At 37.5% G+C, this 16,904-nt stretch overlaps 1 protein-coding gene across 4 annotated transcripts in view; it reads left to right on the forward strand.

Annotated features, from left to right (window-relative positions):
* Positions 1-234: 234 nt before the first annotated feature.
* Positions 235-16,904, forward strand: part of Prrg1 (proline rich and Gla domain 1) — a 102,102-nt gene continuing 85,432 nt past the window's right edge. For 2 of the 4 annotated variants that reach the window (XM_087189870.1, XM_021262582.2), the window contains exon 1: positions 268-392. The gene's annotated coding sequence lies outside the window, so the exon portion shown is untranslated. Of the gene's footprint in view, positions 487-16,904 lie in introns of all 4 variants that reach the window. The other 2 variants (XM_013074014.3, XM_013074015.3) reach the window with 2 other exon arrangements.

Raw genomic sequence — 16,904 nt, forward strand, 5'->3', positions numbered from 1 at the left:
GCCCCTTGCCAAACTAAGTTTGCTCGAGGGTGAGCGCGGGAGTATACCGAGGGGCCTCCTGGACTTTCCTGTCAGTGTTATAAATAGGCATCAAGAGCGGAGAGTTCCAGCCAGGTGCACAGGCACTTGGTGTTCCCTGCAGAGGTAGTGGAGGCGGCGGACTCCACTCTTCCCTTTCCCACCCTGCCTGGCCCCGCCCCTCCTTTCTTACTTCTCCTATCCCTGCCCCTTCTTTCCTAACCCCGCCCCAGCGCAACCTCTGGCTTCCTACTTCCCTTCCTCCCTTCCAGGCGGCTCCAGCCTCCCGGCTCCCGCTAAACTCGGCCGGAGTGGGAACGCGCAGGCGCCGTGTGGAGCTCTCAGAGCGTGGAATAGCGGTAGTGGGACCCGTGGTAAGTGTGGCAGCAACGCGGCGCTGACTGGGGGAACGTGGTCCGGGCTGAGCATCCCCGGAGAATCGGGACGTGTGTGGGTGCCTTCCATCTGGTGAGGAGAAACTGACTAGGCGTGCTGCAGCACTGGTGGGGGACACTGCCTGAGGATGTCCCGCTTGGGCAGCGTGCGGAGAAGAGTGCGTGGTGGCGGGAGTCAGCAAGAGTGTGTATGAGGGAAGGAAGGAAGGAGTTCCGAAGGCTGGAAGTCTGCACCCGGGCTCGGCACGACTGGGAGGCTAGCCAAGGGGTCTGGAAGGTCTCCCAGCCCCAAGTTCAGTCCCCCAGCTTCCTGCCCCTGAGCAATGTCCCGGGCTTGCAGAGTCGCCAGGAACATCACGACGTCGGGAGAGGATTTAGTGGAGATGGGCTGTAGGCCTGGGTTAGTGCCAAGGAGGGCGTGGCGTTTGTGTGACTTTCCTTTACCCGGCCCCCGGGAATGTGTCTCTCTTCTGGTCTATTGTGCTCGTGGACATTTTAACAAAGGCTGTGACTGTTTTGTAGACTGTGGCGGGTGGCAGCGTGTGTGTGTGTGTGTGTGTGTGTGTGTGTGTGTGTGTGTGTGTGGTGGTGTGGTTGTGAAATCCTGATGTGGCCCTGCGGGACTGAGGACCTGGCGCGCGCGGGAGGGGGGAGGTGGTGTGAGGGAGTGAAAGGAAAGGAACAACCTTCCTGCTGCAGCTTTTTCCTTCTTCCTGGTCTGCTGCTTTTCATCAGTGATGGAACAGCCCAGAGAGGGATATTTGTGTGTGTGCTGGGGGGAGGCTCTGGCTGCAGCTATTGGTTTTATGCTTGTACTCATACAGTTCCTACTAGTTCCTTAGAAAAAGCGAAACTAATAGAATTTGAGGAGAAATAATTGAATAAAAGCGTGAAGAGGTGAAATGACACAACTTAGAGCTAAATTATTCCCCTTTGGTAGTCACATAAAGCCAGACTTTGAGGGATGCGAAGGTGAACAGCTCAGGGTAAGTGGAAAGTTGGTTAGAGTACTGTTTATAGCTAAATGGATGCACATTGAGGCCATACTCTTAAGTGAAATAAATAGGACACACATGTGTAAATACCAAACGAATAGTATCTCTAGTGTGAGAAACTGAAAGTGTAAATAAGGATTAAAATTATTAAAACGAATAATTGATAATTTGAAATATTAAAAGGTCCAAAGGCATAGGGGTGGTGGGAGGGGAAGGGGAAAGGAAAGAAGGGAAAGGAAAAGTTATGAGAAAAGAAAAAAAATGGAAACGAAATCTATGTAAATAGGGACGGGAGGAGGGGGTGAAGGGAGGACAGGTAATGGGGAAAAAATAAGAACCAAGATACATCATGTACAGGTACAAGCACCCGATGATAAATGTAAATGTATTATATACCTAAAATGTACCAATAAAAGAATTTTTTAAAAAAGAGTGTCTTACTGGGGGAATGCTGCCATGGTCTTAGGCAAGGTCACTGTAGAAAGTTTGAAAATGACATTAGTGATATAAAACACTAGAGCAAATAATTGTGATATTGAATAAGGATCCATAGGCTTTCATTTTCAATTTAGACTTCTTTCTAAAACGTGATCTATATCTTACTAAGCATAGATGTTGATATTTTTACTCATTTAAGTTAATACAGCGAAACAAACTGAACTTCTTCCTCCACCCCTTTCCCTTGATTGTGAATTCTGCTTTATAAACATTTACTTTCAGATCTGAAGTATAGTTAAACATATGATTGCTCCACTTCAAGTATGAAGTGAATAGAATTTATTCTTGTTTTATTGTTATTTTACTCTTTTTTTATTTGTTTTCTTTGCTGTTATTTTTAAGGCTTATGGTGATAACATTACCAAATGTGGGAAGGGGGTTTTAGGGGTGAATGTCCCTCTTCCACTGCCTGTTGAACTCCTATGCATCCTTCCAGATTCAGCCTAGTTAAAATCTCGGAAAAATTTGACAACTCCAAATTAATCATCCTTTTTTCTATTAAATTAATACCATTGGCTTTGTCTCTTTCTTGCTACTGGAATCTGTCTTTTGTGTTACCCCAGTACCCAAGGCTACCTTGCATGTGATTAGAGTTAGATGTTAAATGCTGTTAGAAAGATAATCATTCATTTTGCATAAAGTTCATGAAATAATAGACGAAATTCAGAATGCTGAAATTGTATTTATTTTTTGAGCTACGTTATTTGGATATGGATAAGGAGTAAGTACAGAACTACATTCCTGTGTATTTGCCATAGTTTATCCTTATAAAAGAGATGCAAAAACTTTGCAGATAAAGGGAAAATTCAACACACAACAGAAAATTAACCATTTGTAAAAAGACAAATAGGATACTGCTTAATTTAGGAGCTACTACAAATAAATCCACTTTGCCAGATGCTATTCTCTGAAGGCTAATATAACTAAAGGGAGATGTAACTTAATTAGTTGTATTCCTTTTAAATCTTAAGGTTGTTTGAGCCTTCAGCTAATGGGTTTCTTAGGGTTGTAGTATTTCCTGATAGGCTTGCTCTGACCATTTCTGCCATTTTGTTGTTTAACTTCACCAGTTTCACTGGTCTTCCACTTACCTCTGGCTTATGAAAGGAATTAACTTCCAACTGTGCCTCACCAGATTCACCCAGTCTCACTACCCCCACCCCCAGTTTTCATCTCCTCAATGGACTTACCATTGGAGAGAATCTCGTGAACAAATGATGACTCACTTTGTAAAAGGAGGGAATTGATTCTTTAGTCTAAAAATGAGTCCGAATTGACTACTATTTATTCCAGGTTTCTGTAACTGCAGTGAGCCTGTCGTGGTTATTAGTAACCTCTATTTTTCTTCCCTCACATAATTTTTCCCTATCCACCTAAATGTCCAGGTAACATTTTTAAACAACATTAACTATCATCCTCCCAAACAGTTCAAGTTAGTACTTGACATTTACAAATAAAATTTTAGACTTATATAGGAAGAAGAGTCCATGAAAATTTTTTTAAAGTACTGCATCTTCTGTGATCTGTAAACCTACTTTTTGAAAAAATATTCCAAATCAATCCATTATAATTATATATTTATTCTTAGAACTTTCCTCACCTAGACTTCCTCCTCAAATTTCTGTTTTTTCCTCTAATTGTGAATTTAAGGGCAGAGTATACTTAAAGCTGGTAGTGTCATATCCTTTAAAGTGTGAGAGAAGACACTTAGATTTGATGACCAGGAGATTTTCTTTTTGTTTTTGATATGTGTCAAGTGCAGAGGGCTGATTTAATTATGTTTCTCATTTGGTAGAGTATTATCATTATGACCAGAAAAAGCTTCAAGTAATTGAAGTAATGGTTCTTAATCTAGTGTTAGACTCTCTTAGGGATCTGGTTAAACCAATATACTTATATTTAGTCCCCCTTCTCCAACAGAAACCCATCAAATCAGAATTTCAGAGTGTGTAATCTGGACATGAAAAAGTTCCAGGAGATTTTTACATGAACACTGATTAAGAAATATTTCTTTGAGCAGTGGTGGTCAGGATATGAAGGTAATTAAAATCAACTACTTTTATTGATAAATTGTTGGTCAAAAGACAAGGGGAAAAAAGGCTGAAGTTTGAAGATTTTAAGAAATCAATACAGTGGGAGTGCCTGAGAGGTGAAAATCCTGGTAGAGAAGGGGAGTGATTGAAGGTATAATTAATGCTGGGAGGGCGTAATCTGTGCAATAGAATACTGGAGAAGAAAAGCAGGGCAGAGTGCAATTAGGGGCCCCAAGAGAAAAGAAAAGAATGTGGGAAAAAAATCTAAAGGTAGAAGTAAGTAAAGTTGAAGGAAATCTCTTCAGGCGAGGTTTGTTTGGACACTACTGTTCTTTGGTGGAATTTAAGTAGTCTCTGAACTTTAATTAGAATGGATTTTTTCAAGTCTAATAATGCTAGTAAAAAATTAGTCATTTCAGCTATTCTACTTACTCCAAATAGTTGCATAACTGAATTTTTCTACATCCTTTTGTATTTACAAGACTTTTTAAAAGTTAAGTGTAGACACGCTGTGTTTTAGTGCTGTTTCCCAGACTTTGATGCCAAACTGCCATATTGTAAGTTTTTAAATGTTTTTATTCAATTAGTTAACTCATATTTGTGTGCCTATCAATTGCCAGGAAATTTTGTAAGCAGTGAGACTCCAACATTGAATAAAGCAGTTGTACTTTTTTGGAAATTTTTGCCATCAACAGCTTACATTTTATTTGAGGAAAGCATAAAATGAACAATTATAAGATACATACATATAATCATTTGTATACAGTCGTGTACCACATAATGATGTTTTGTGCAATGATGGACCAAATACATGACAGTGATTCCATAAGATTTTAATGGAGCTGAAAAGTTCCTGTTACCTAGTGATGTGCTAAGTATGGTAACATAGTGGCACAATGCATTATACAAATGTTTGTGATTATGGTGGTGTAAACAAACCTACTTCACTGCCAGTTGTGTAAAAGGGCAACACATACAGTAATACATATTACCTAGCACTTGATAATAATACACGACAATGTTACAGATTTATTGTATTTACTATGATATAATTTTAATCATTATTTTAGAATATACTACTTTAACTTAGAAAAAAATTTACTGCAAAATAGTATGCTGGGTTACTCTGGCAGCAGCCTCATCCATCTTGTGCTTACTGTATTCTTGAGTGTATCAAGAGGCCCTGTTGAGTTTCTGTAAGTACACTCTATTATGCATACCTAGTGACAAAATTGACTAGAGATGCATTTCTCAAAATGTACCCCCACTGTTAGGTGATGCATGTCTACACACACACACACACACACACACACACATGCACACTCATTCATACATATTGTACAAATATATTAAGTCATATAGTATATCTTTTTGGACAAATACAAAGCAGGGAATATGACTAGGGGAACATGTACAAGTATTCATCTGTGAGTGAGTGGGGCATGTTTGGCAGTGGGGTTCAGAGAAGACTTCACTGTCAACACAGACCTACAGGACATGAGATCATTTATTTACAGGAGGAAGAGTTTCTAGTTATGTAGAAGAGCAAGTGCAAAGGTAGTGAAGTAGGACCTTTTTGAGACTATTTTCTAGGAGTAGCAAAATGATCCTTGTGACTACAGTAACATGGGTGTATAATAAGGCACAGTGTCAGGGGAACAAGGAGTGTGGGAAGGTGGGAAAATCCAGTAGAGCTATTGTACTTACTTTGGGAAGACACTGAGAGGTGAGAAGTATAGCCTTAGCAGCTTTAAAGAGGAGTAGTCCTTCCTGGTTTCCATCTTACACAGATCTATCTGTGTCCGGAGCCATTCTACATAATTTTGTCGAAAAAAATCATTTTACAATTAAATTATGATTAGGGCTGCCTGAGGCCTAATCTTCTTGCCTGTTGGTTGACCATGGCATTCAGAAACATATCTCCTTTTTTGCCTCTGGTCACAGCTGAGGTCTCAATGACACTGGGAGGCTCAAGGGCAAGATTACGTCAGCTGAAGGCATTCTTGTTCTTTGAGAACCTGAGTAGTAATATAAAAAGAGAAAGTTTTCATCTGTGGAGGGACAAATTCCTTATCAACTTAACCCATCCCACCTACTGTTCTAAGAACATTTTGCTCATCTCACCTCCTCTCAACTAATCAACATAATCCTAATCAACATAACCTCCTCATCAACCTAAGATCCTCTTCAGCATAAGAGCCTCATCAACATAGGATTATCACCATGATACTCCCTATGAACCCAATAAATAGCAGCAAGCTCTGAGTGTCTTTGTCTGCTCTGAGGCACTGACCTCCTGGCCCCCCATATACTGTGAAATTACACAAGTCTCTACTGTCTTTCTTTAGCCCTCTCTGTCCCCCTTTCTAGGCAGTTGGAGGATTGATCACCCTCCGATATATGATATATCTGGGTGTTGTGTGGAGAGTGGACTGCAAGTACAGAAGAGAGACCAATTAATTAATTTTTTTATTTTTTGGTATCAGAGATCGAACTCGGGACCTTGCGCTTGCGAGGCAGGCAGCGGAACCACTGAGCTAAACCCCTGGCCCAGAGAGACCAATTAAAAGAGAGGGTATGGAGGCTTGGATTGAGGTAGTATAATGCTGGAGGTAAGGATTAGTGATTAGATTTCCTGGTGATTTAGAAGTGGAATATAACAGAAGATAGTTCAGGATGCTGCCAAGGATTTTCAACTAAGCAACTGAGAGAATGGAGTAGTCATTTAACAAAATCTGGAAGATTGTTAGTGGAGATTTCTGAAATCAAGAATTGAGTATTGGCCATGTTGAGTTTGAGATGATTATTTTATATTCAGATAGCATTCATAGGAAACTCTAGGAATGAATCAAATCTTTGTAAGTGAAGGGAAGAGGTAATTTCTTTTTAAAAACTAATAAAATTTATTCTATGGCAGTTTTAGACTAACAGGAAGATTACACAGAAAGTAGAGTTCTCATACACTCCCCCTTCTCACACACAAATAACTTCTGGCTCCATCAAGATATTTTGTGCCACAGTGGTACATTTGTTATACTTGATACACCTACATTGACACATCATTATCAGTTCATTGTTTACATTGGGGTTTACTCTTGTTGTTGAACACTATGGGTTTGGAAAACTGTATAATGATTTGTATCCACTATTGTAGTACCATACAAAATAGTTTCACTGCCTTAAAAATCCTCTGTTCTCTATCTGTTCATCCCTTCCTCCCTCTACCCTCTGGAAATCACTGATTCTTCCACTGTTTCTGTACTTTTACCTTGTTAAAAATGCCATGTAAGTCTGTATAGTTCTTTTTGTATTTTGGTGGATTCAATTGCTAATATTTTGTTGCAAATTTTTGATTTATGTTCATATTGGTGTATACTTTTCTAGTAATTTCTTTGTCTGGTTTTGGTTTGAGAGTAATGCTTGCTTCATAGATTTTAGTGATTTTGCATGATGAATGGATTTATAGCATTCAAGCTGTAAATTTCCCTTTAAGTACTACTTTTGCTGCATTCCACAAATTTTGATAATTTTTTTTATTTAGGTCAAAATATTTTTAAATTTCTTTTGAGACTTCATCTTTGACCCACGTTAAGTATCTTGTTTTTAATTTCCACATACTTGAAAAATTCTAGCCAACTTTCAATAATTGATTCTAGTTTAAATCCATCATGATCTGGGAGCAGACAATGCCTGACTTCCATTCTTTTAAGTATGTTAAGGTGATGTGTCTTATGTCCCAGAATGTTATCTGTCTTGGTAAATGTTCCTCATGTGCTTCAGAAGAATATATAATCTGCTGTTGCATGAAGTAACTTAACTGTCAATAATATCCAGTTAGTCTTGAAGATGCTTTTGAGCTCAGTTGTGTCTTCACTGATTTGTTTCCTGCTGTGTCTGACCATTTCTTCTAGAGGAATGTTTAAGTTCCAGTTATCATAGTGGATTTGTATCTGCTTTTCCTTGCAGTTCTACCAGTTTTTGCCTCATGTATTTTGACACTGCTATTAGATGCATACACATTAAAGATTATTATGTCCTTTACCATAATGCAGTGTCTTTTTATCTATGGTAATTTTCATTGTTTTGAAGGCTCTAACAGAAATGAATATAACTAATCTTCTTGTTTTTTTAATTAGCATTAGCATGCTTTATCTTTCCCCAAGTCTTTAATTGTAATATTATGTGCCTTTATAGTTAAGGTGGGTTTCTAGACAACATATAATTATGTTTTGTTTTTAAATCGTTTCTGGCAATCTTTTAATTGTTGCATAGATAGTGGACATTTAAAACAATCATTTACTTACTTGGATATGTATTGTACCTGTTATAGTTTTCTGTGTGTTTCCCTTATTCATTGTTCCTGTTTCTGACTTCCACACTTTTTCTGCCTTTTGTGGTTTTACTAGAATATTTTATATGCACTGTGGTTTGAATAAGTGTCCCAAAATGCTCATATGGTAAAGGCTTGGTCCCTACCGTGGTGTCCTGTTGGAAGATGGTGGACCTTTAAGAGATGGGCTTTAGTGGGGGTTATTTAGATCATGAGGAATGTGCCCATGAAGAGGATAATGGGACTCTGTCCCTTTCACTTCCAAGTCATGAGATGGGGCGCTTTGCTCCACTGTGTGCTTCCACCCTGATATACTGCCTTGCCAGAGGCCCAAAAGCAATGGGGCCAGCTGATCATAGACTAAAATCTCCAAAACTGTAAGCCAAAATAAGTGTTTTCTCTCACTATGGTGATTATCTCAGGTATTTGCTATAGTGATGAAAAACTAACATAATATGATTGGATTTTCTCATCATTTTTGGTAAATCAATTGTGTTTTTTTAAAATAAAAATAGCTGACCTGTGGTTTGCAGTGCACATTTATAACAATGTAAAGTTCATTTTCATACAACACCATACTACCTATAGGTTCGCAAGCGCAAGGACCCGAGTTCGATTCCCAGTACCAAAAAAAAAAAAGAATTGCACTACCTATAGGCCACGCAAGTACCTTGTAATAAATTATTCATAATTTCTATCTCTCATTTTATATCATTGTTATGGTTCATACATACAACACACAACACACACACACACACACACACACACATGACTAGACTCTACCGTAATTGGAAGTCCTCTTTGTTTTTTGGGTTTTTTTCAGACTTTCACCACAGTATTATTTCTAAATATTTGTTAATTTTATCTGCTTTCAACTTAGTATAAATGGAAACGTACATACACACATATTCATTTTGCTCAATATTACTTTTATGGATATATCCACTAGTTGGATTGGATGCTTGTCAGACATTGCTGTGCACATGAGTCTCCTTGAGGTCTTGTGAAAATGTAGATTCTGACTCAGGCGGTTTGGGGTGGGTTCTAAGATTCTCCCTTTGTAACAAGTTTCCATGTAATACTAATAATGGTCTTCCACAGACAATGTTTGGAGTAATAATAAGGCCTTAGTTCATTCCACTTTCAAATGCTTAACATGCTGTGAATCTGAGTATAGATTTTTCACGTGGAGAAGAAAAGAAGTGGGAGTCAGTTCTTTAGTTGTTCATCAAGTATTTTGTTTCCAGGATTGGAAGCTAGATGGAAATACATTATTTCATATTAAAATAAATATTGTTATTGTATTAGTAAATTGGATAGTTGAGTAAAAGAGTAGTTCTGGAAATTTTCACACTTTGCATTTTTAATTGTAGATAAGGTTTTGCCAACTTTATTTGGTATGGGTTATTTTAAAGTAAGGGAAGGTGGGCATGGTGGTTCAAGAAGTGAAAACTTGTAATGTCAAAACTCGGGAGGCTGAGACAGGAGGATCTCCATGAGTTCAAGGCCAGCCTGGGCTACATAGCAAGAGCCTGTCTCAAAAAAACAAAACAAAAAACCAAAATAAAACAAAACCAACCAAACCAAAAACAAAATAAAGTAAGGGAAAGCTGAAAAGGAAACATTGGTGCAATTCTGTGCAACTGTGTGGGTGGATGTTCACTTGCAGATGCGTTGTAGTCACAGGCAAGACATAAAGCTTTGTTTTAGGGAGTTTAGGGAAAATATTAGCTCCTAGTCTTGTTTTGATTCTGTTTCCCATTCAGGGTTTTGAAGACAGTCTCATTTTATTGCAACATCTCTCCTACATTCAATAGGAAAATGACTTTGTAGTCCTGAAAACCTGGAAGACATTAGAAATAACACTGGCATTGCAAGTTGACTTGTAGAATCCCCTAAAAAAGTGAATTTATATATGTTAAACTCTATTTCAGCATTTACTGAATACCTTTGGAGTGTAATAAGTGTGTTTGCTAGCTTTATCCTTTGTAATTTAGAAACATAAATGCTTCTTAAGAATATTATTGGGCATAATGAATTGAGAATCAAAGAGCCACAGGCTGGGGTAATCACAGCTCTTAAACATGCTCATAGTTGCTTTGCTTTCTCCATTATTGTGTGGTAATAATTGGTATAGTTATTGTCAAGCTTCTTCAAATACTGGTGATAAATTTTTAATAACATTTATCTTCTTAAAATGCTTGGCGATTAAATGGATCAGAATTGAAATAACAATTTGAACTCAGACACAATTTTCAGTGCCTCAGAATTTAGAACCTAGGATATCGTTAGAGAAATGTGTTATGCTTTAAATCTTTGACTTAGAATAAGTTTCCTGTGTTCTATTTCTCCCTTCAAAACTATGTCTTTGAAGATGTGTGTTAGTTTTTGGAGTCCCAGTTAAATAAACGCCTCCTTTTTCAGTGACAAAGCCTTCTTATGCAAAGTACTCTGTGTTTTGTGAGTCTCCTCCAATTTATCTCTAATGTGTCTGTTCTTTGTGGTTTGGTTTCTAATGTAATGCATTTTGACTTTGTTTAAAAAAAAACTATATGAGTAATTTGCCACAGTAATCCACTCATGTTGCTTTAGGGAGAAAGCACTAAAAGTTAGAAACAAAAGCCCAGTTTTAAAATTTACTGTCGCTGCAAAAAATTAATAGACTGTATTTCAAATTTCTTTTCTGATATTAGTATTGCTTATGGGACCAGAATAATTATTTTGGCAAGGATATATTTACTTTCATATCTAATTTTATCCTGCTTCAGTATTTCACTCATTTTTCTCTTGTTTTATCAAGAAAATCTTGTCATAGAAGTAAAAAAAAAGAGAAATGTCTTTCTTTAGATTCACAAGCAATTTGAAAATACAAATGCTTTTGTTACATTATATATGAACAGTACTATAAATACCTGCTCTTTAAATTTTAAACTTTATTTTAAAATACAAATGATAGTCTTATTTATTAGTAGTATTTTCTTTGTGTTTCATTATATTATTATGAATGTTCACCCAGTTTATAGAATTGACCTTTGCCAAATTTTGAGTACTCCATTCCAATTATTGTTCTAGTTCAGGATTAGTTACTGTTGTTCTAACACTATATCGTCGTATCTTTAACTGGCCTCCCCTAGTCAATTTATTGCCTGTTCTTAATCCAAATCTGTCCAAGCACAGATAGTGAAAACCTCTCACTTGTAGGCAGTACCATTCCCAGTGGTTTTGGAAAGCCCCATACACCCCAAATTGTTCATTCTGCCAAAGGTTGTATGTACCTAAACCTTCTGAACTATATGTGCCTAATATTTCTGATATTGTTTTTCTATTTGTGTTCCTTATTTGTATTTCATTCTTCAACCTTTTCATTTGGAGCTAGTTCTCTGACAAAATCTCAGCTTCATAAACCAGAGGTCTATATTGTCTTGGCCTACTTGATCTCTCCCCAGTGTTATCCTGGTACCAGGAATCAGGATGCTATCCCTGGAATTCTTGCCACTAGAATGGGTGAACCCTACTCCTATTTCCCTTTCCTCCACTTGACCAAAGGAATGTGATATCACAGTCCTTAGTAGACCAGGAAGGGGTCTGGAGGAAATTCTGATTAGAATGGGATGTTCTTTTTTCTTCTGGGATGCAAACTCACTCTTGACAGCTCTGTCCTCTACAGGAGTGCAGTGACAGTTCAATATTGAAAAGAATGCTCAAATGTTTTTTCTCCTTATTTCTTAAGCAACTCCTAGCCATATGGATTCTCTGCCTTGTAATAATAATTACAACAACAAAGGTAAGGACAATAATCCCTATACATTGTCTGAGATATTTTATTTTCATTATTTTTTCTTACCTTGTATATATGCCATTTATACCCACTTTATGGTGAAGACACTCCAGTTCAAAGAGTTAAGTGCCCAAGTTTACTTTACTTGTATATGGTAGAACTGTAATTCCAGTCCGGGTTTCTCTGACACTTAAAAGTTGGAATTTTTCTTGAGAGGCCTCAATGCATGAAGCATGTTTTTGGTCTGTCTCTTTTCATTCTATTTCACAACATGAGCACATAATAAAACTATATGTTTAGGAAAAGAAAATGTACATTGAACACTTGTGCATGCATTTAAAGCATCCAACATTATGGTCTAGTATAGTAGTGCTAACTCTGTCTTAAATGAAGAAATAAGAATATGTCAATTAGTTATAAGGATAATCTCCCTGTGTTTATCACAGTGGCAGATATATGATAGGTGTTCAAAAATATATGCTGGATTGACGAGATTACTTGAATATTATTGAATTAATGATAGTACCCACTGTACCATTGTATTAAAACAGATAGTAATTATTGAATATAAATATTTGAGTCATAGATCTCATCTTCTGGTAAAAAAAAAAGATGTTTTTTATGGATATTTTTCCTTTTGGATCCCTCAGAGTATACTTGATATCATATGATGAACTCTACTTCTAAAAGAAGGCTTTTGTTTACCTGCTTCATCTTAATTGACCTCTCACTTTGTAACCAGAACACCTTTTTTGATTTTTGCTCTTTGTCTGAATAATGCCATTAGTTCATGACTTCACATTCATTGCTCACACAGAAAATTCCATCTCAGGCTAGGGATTTAGCTCAGTGGTTCTGCCACCTGCCTTACAAGCGCAAAGACCCGAGTTCGATCCCCGGTACCAAAACAAACAAACAAACAAACAAACAAAAAACAATCTTGGAGAAAATTCCCACATCTGTGTTCTGTGAGAAATTTTTCTCAAATTATATACAAGACTGCCTACCTTAAATTAAAGCACCTAAAACGGAACTTCTCCTTCTCTTTATGGCTCCATCTATATATCTACTCTCCTTTCCCCACGTTTCCCATATTGCCAAATGGGAAGAAGGCTCTGTAGTCAGACCTCTGGGTAATAAGTAACCTGTGTATAAGTAGGAATCTAGCCACATGGGATTACCTTAGCCAATCCTTTGGAAAAATCACAGTCCTGGTCCTAGAGTTAAGGGGCTAAAGGTAATCTGTATCATCCCCTCCAACAGAGTTTCTGCCTTTCTTTTCTTTCCACTTAACCTCTGCTCTTCCTTGCTGCTCTAAGTAGGAATGGTAAGAGAGGAAGCCCTCTTCCTCATTACTTTCTTTTATCAAGTGTAATAGATGAAAGAATACTCAAATTTTCATTTATACAGATCTCATTCTGAATCTAAATTGCAAGTTTTTGGATTAAAATCATCTTACTTTTCTTCTGTTATTTGACACTTAATTAACTACAATAATCACATGACCTAGTGAATTACTTTGAGATCTTATGCTGCATCTAGGTTTGGCATCTCCCATTGTCCACGTGTGGCTCCTATCTATCTATCAATCATGTATTTATTTATTTTTCAATACTGGGGACTAAACCTGGGGCCCTTGCCCTGAGCTATGTCGCCAAGCTTTTTTTTTTTTCTTTAAGACTGGGTCTTGCTAAATTGCTAGGTTGCCCAGGCTGGGCTTGAACTTGTGATCCTCCTGCCTCAGCCTCTCAAAGTGCAGGTATCTATAGAGCTCTTAATTCAGGAAGTCTGTTATAGTCTTTTCAATTTTTGTGGAGGTTTCACATCCTCAAAACTCTCTCAAGGATTGTGTGTATTTTTTCCCGTTGTCAATTTCTTTCCTAGCTGAATAAGAGGCTACAAGTTGTTTTGCCAATTGTTTTTCCTGTTACTTTCAGTCCTCAACAGAGGGCCTGTCCAGTAACATTGCATAGTTAACTCTTACCTATTTCTCTAGGTCTATTCATAATTTATGTGGCTGTGCAATAGTCATTGGACTTCAACTGATGGTAACGTTACTATATTACTACATTACATTCCTACAATGGTATGTGGTTTTGCTTCTTTTTTCATTTACCACACATTGGGTGGGATCAATTAGTCTAAAACAATATATAAATGGTCTCTAAACAGCCCTCAGTCATGCTGTCTCTGTATAATGTTGGCAAAGAAATCTTAAGCATTCCTTTTTTTACATTTAATCATATTAAACAGAACATTATAATGGATATTTCATTATTCTTATTCAAAATTATGTAACATAGCTCTTCATGTAGTATTGCTGAAAGCCAAAAGTTAATGTGCTCTGGCCTTCTTTTGGGTATAGATGAATCTTAGTTTCCATATGATCATCCATTATTTGCCTCTCTGTACCTGCATTTAAAGAAATGTGATTCAAACTCATTTTGTTGAAGGCACCCCAGCCAGAGAGGCTCAGAGAGCTCTGACTCGGGCTTGTTTTATAGCCCTAGTTTCTAGCAGTGTCTTGAGTATATGTTTCTGATTATCACACACAACTGGTTGCTTTAGAGCCATAACATTTTATTTGACCTCACTCTATTTGACCAGAAACAACAGCATTAATTTCAGGGAGTATTACCAGACCTTAGAGTATCCTACTGTGGGACCAAGAGCAAATGGTCAGGGGAGTCAGGTGGTTGGCACCTGTGGAGCTTCTTCACTGTGCATGGTGCATATTTCCCACAAATGCGTCCCCTGCTTCATGGGTGCCTGCATTTGCAGTGGCCAATTGCATTAGACTTTACAGAGGGTGATAGGATATTCTATTTAAAACTCCACAATACACTTACTCCATTATCACTTTCTTTTAACTAATGCAGGGCCCATCTGAAACACCGTATCTCCTTTTAGTGCTTTACAAAATCTAAAACTGAATATCATTCTACTACTTCCAGTTCACAGAGAAGCAAGTAAATTCAGTACAGTGTAAAACAGTTTCACTAAGTAGCACCTTGACAACCTTACATGGTTTCATACAAGCTACAGGGCAATGCTTGACTCTATTCTGCCCCAAGTCTTAGCAAAATGTCTGATTATTGCTGGAGCAAGGAAAATAAGAAGGTAATGAGGAGCTGCTGTGAAGCAGTGTCTCATCCTTATCAAATGGGGAACTGCCATAAGGCCCTTTTTCACTTGTCACAGTTTCAGTTGAGTGTAGGACTTTCCAATACAGCTACAGGTTTCTGTATAAATCAAGAAAACTTCTTTGGTTTGGTTTATTGATGAGAATTCAATAGGAGTACGACCCATCCATTGGGCCATCTGTCATTTGGCCTCTTCAGTTTGGTGTCATCATGTGGGGACTAGGGACTTGGGAAACTGATGTCATGTTGATTTTGCTTTTGCTGCCTGTGTAAGTAATAAATTGTCTCCTTACCAGCCAAATTAATGGAAGTTTGGCAAGCCAACCTAACAGTTGCTGTTGTAGTATAAGGGCTGATCAAAAAACATGGTCTGTGTTTAAAGAACAAAAAATGATTACAGTAAAAGACACATTGCCATTAGTCTTCCTCAAAATATTCCCCCTTGCTTTGAATACACTTATCCCATTGTTCTTTCTACTTTCTGAAGCAGTTTTGGAAGTCCTTTTCTTGAGTGTCTTTACAAGGTATAATGAAAAACACAGAGAATGCTGGTGCCAGGTTCCATGCAAAGGAAAGGCAGGCCCTTAAACACATGGTGTGTTCTTGTCCATCTTATTCACCAGATTGGGTGCTGTGTGACTTCTGGGTCTTCAAAGTCTAAGTGACTATGAAAGGTAAACTTTTTGAATCAGTTCAGGACATTGAAGCAGCCATGACAGTGCAACTAAGGATACTTATGAAAGAGTTCTTCCATAACTGCTTCAGAAAGTGGCAAGAAGGGTGGGATGAGTGTGTTTGAAGTGAGGGGGGATATTCTGAAGGAGATTTATAGTAATGTATTTTTTACTATAATATATATATATTTTAAAATTTAAACATTAATTGTATTTTTTATCACACTTCATACATGTAGCTCTGTTAGCCATCATGGTGCTGCTTTGTGAGTGTTTTTGTGGCATAGTTGGACTCTCACTGGCCAAAGACACGATTGTAAAGTGTGCTCTGAGATATTCCTTGAACCTTGTACTTGTCTCTGGGCATAAAGAGAACCCCAGTTTGGTAGGTGGACGGAGGTTAGAGCTTTCTATTAGAATTACTCTGGATTGCTTTTCTCACATTGTCAGACCAAGGATATTATCCAGTGCCCCTCATTAGAAAGTATTATTTACACAACTGGAAGGCACATATCAATTCTGAAGCTTCTCCTCCATACATACTCACCTGAGTGTGGTAGAGAAGGAACATAATGATAATATTTGGGCCTACTCAGAATGATGTACTTTAAATATTTGGTTGCCTCCTGCTCATCGATCCTGTGATCTCTTTACTCTATGATGTTTTAGTTTTCACAGAAACCAAATGCTTCACCATATAAGCATCTCTAAAATATTTTGGTCTTGGCATTTTATCTGAAAAAAAAATTGGAGACAACATGAAGGATAATTTCTAAATTATACATTTTTTAAAAAGTTTCTGTAATACTTGTTGGTTTTGCATTGTGTTTTTTCTTTTCTTTTTTTGGTACTGGGGATCGAACTCAGGATCTTGTGCTTACGAGGTAGGCGGCAGCACCACTGAGCTAAATCCCGGTGCTATTATGTTTTTTTTAATGTGGGTATTTAAGGCTTTAAGTTTCTTTCTAAGCACTATATTTAATTGCATTTCATAGATTTTGATGCTGTATTTTCATTACCATTTCCTTCAAATTTTTGTC

Source organism: Heterocephalus glaber, unplaced genomic scaffold, assembly GCF_053883595.1.
Source record: "Heterocephalus glaber isolate CG9 unplaced genomic scaffold, H.glaber_assembly_v1.0 deba00001547, whole genome shotgun sequence".
Lineage (NCBI taxonomy): Eukaryota > Metazoa > Chordata > Mammalia > Rodentia > Bathyergidae > Heterocephalus > Heterocephalus glaber.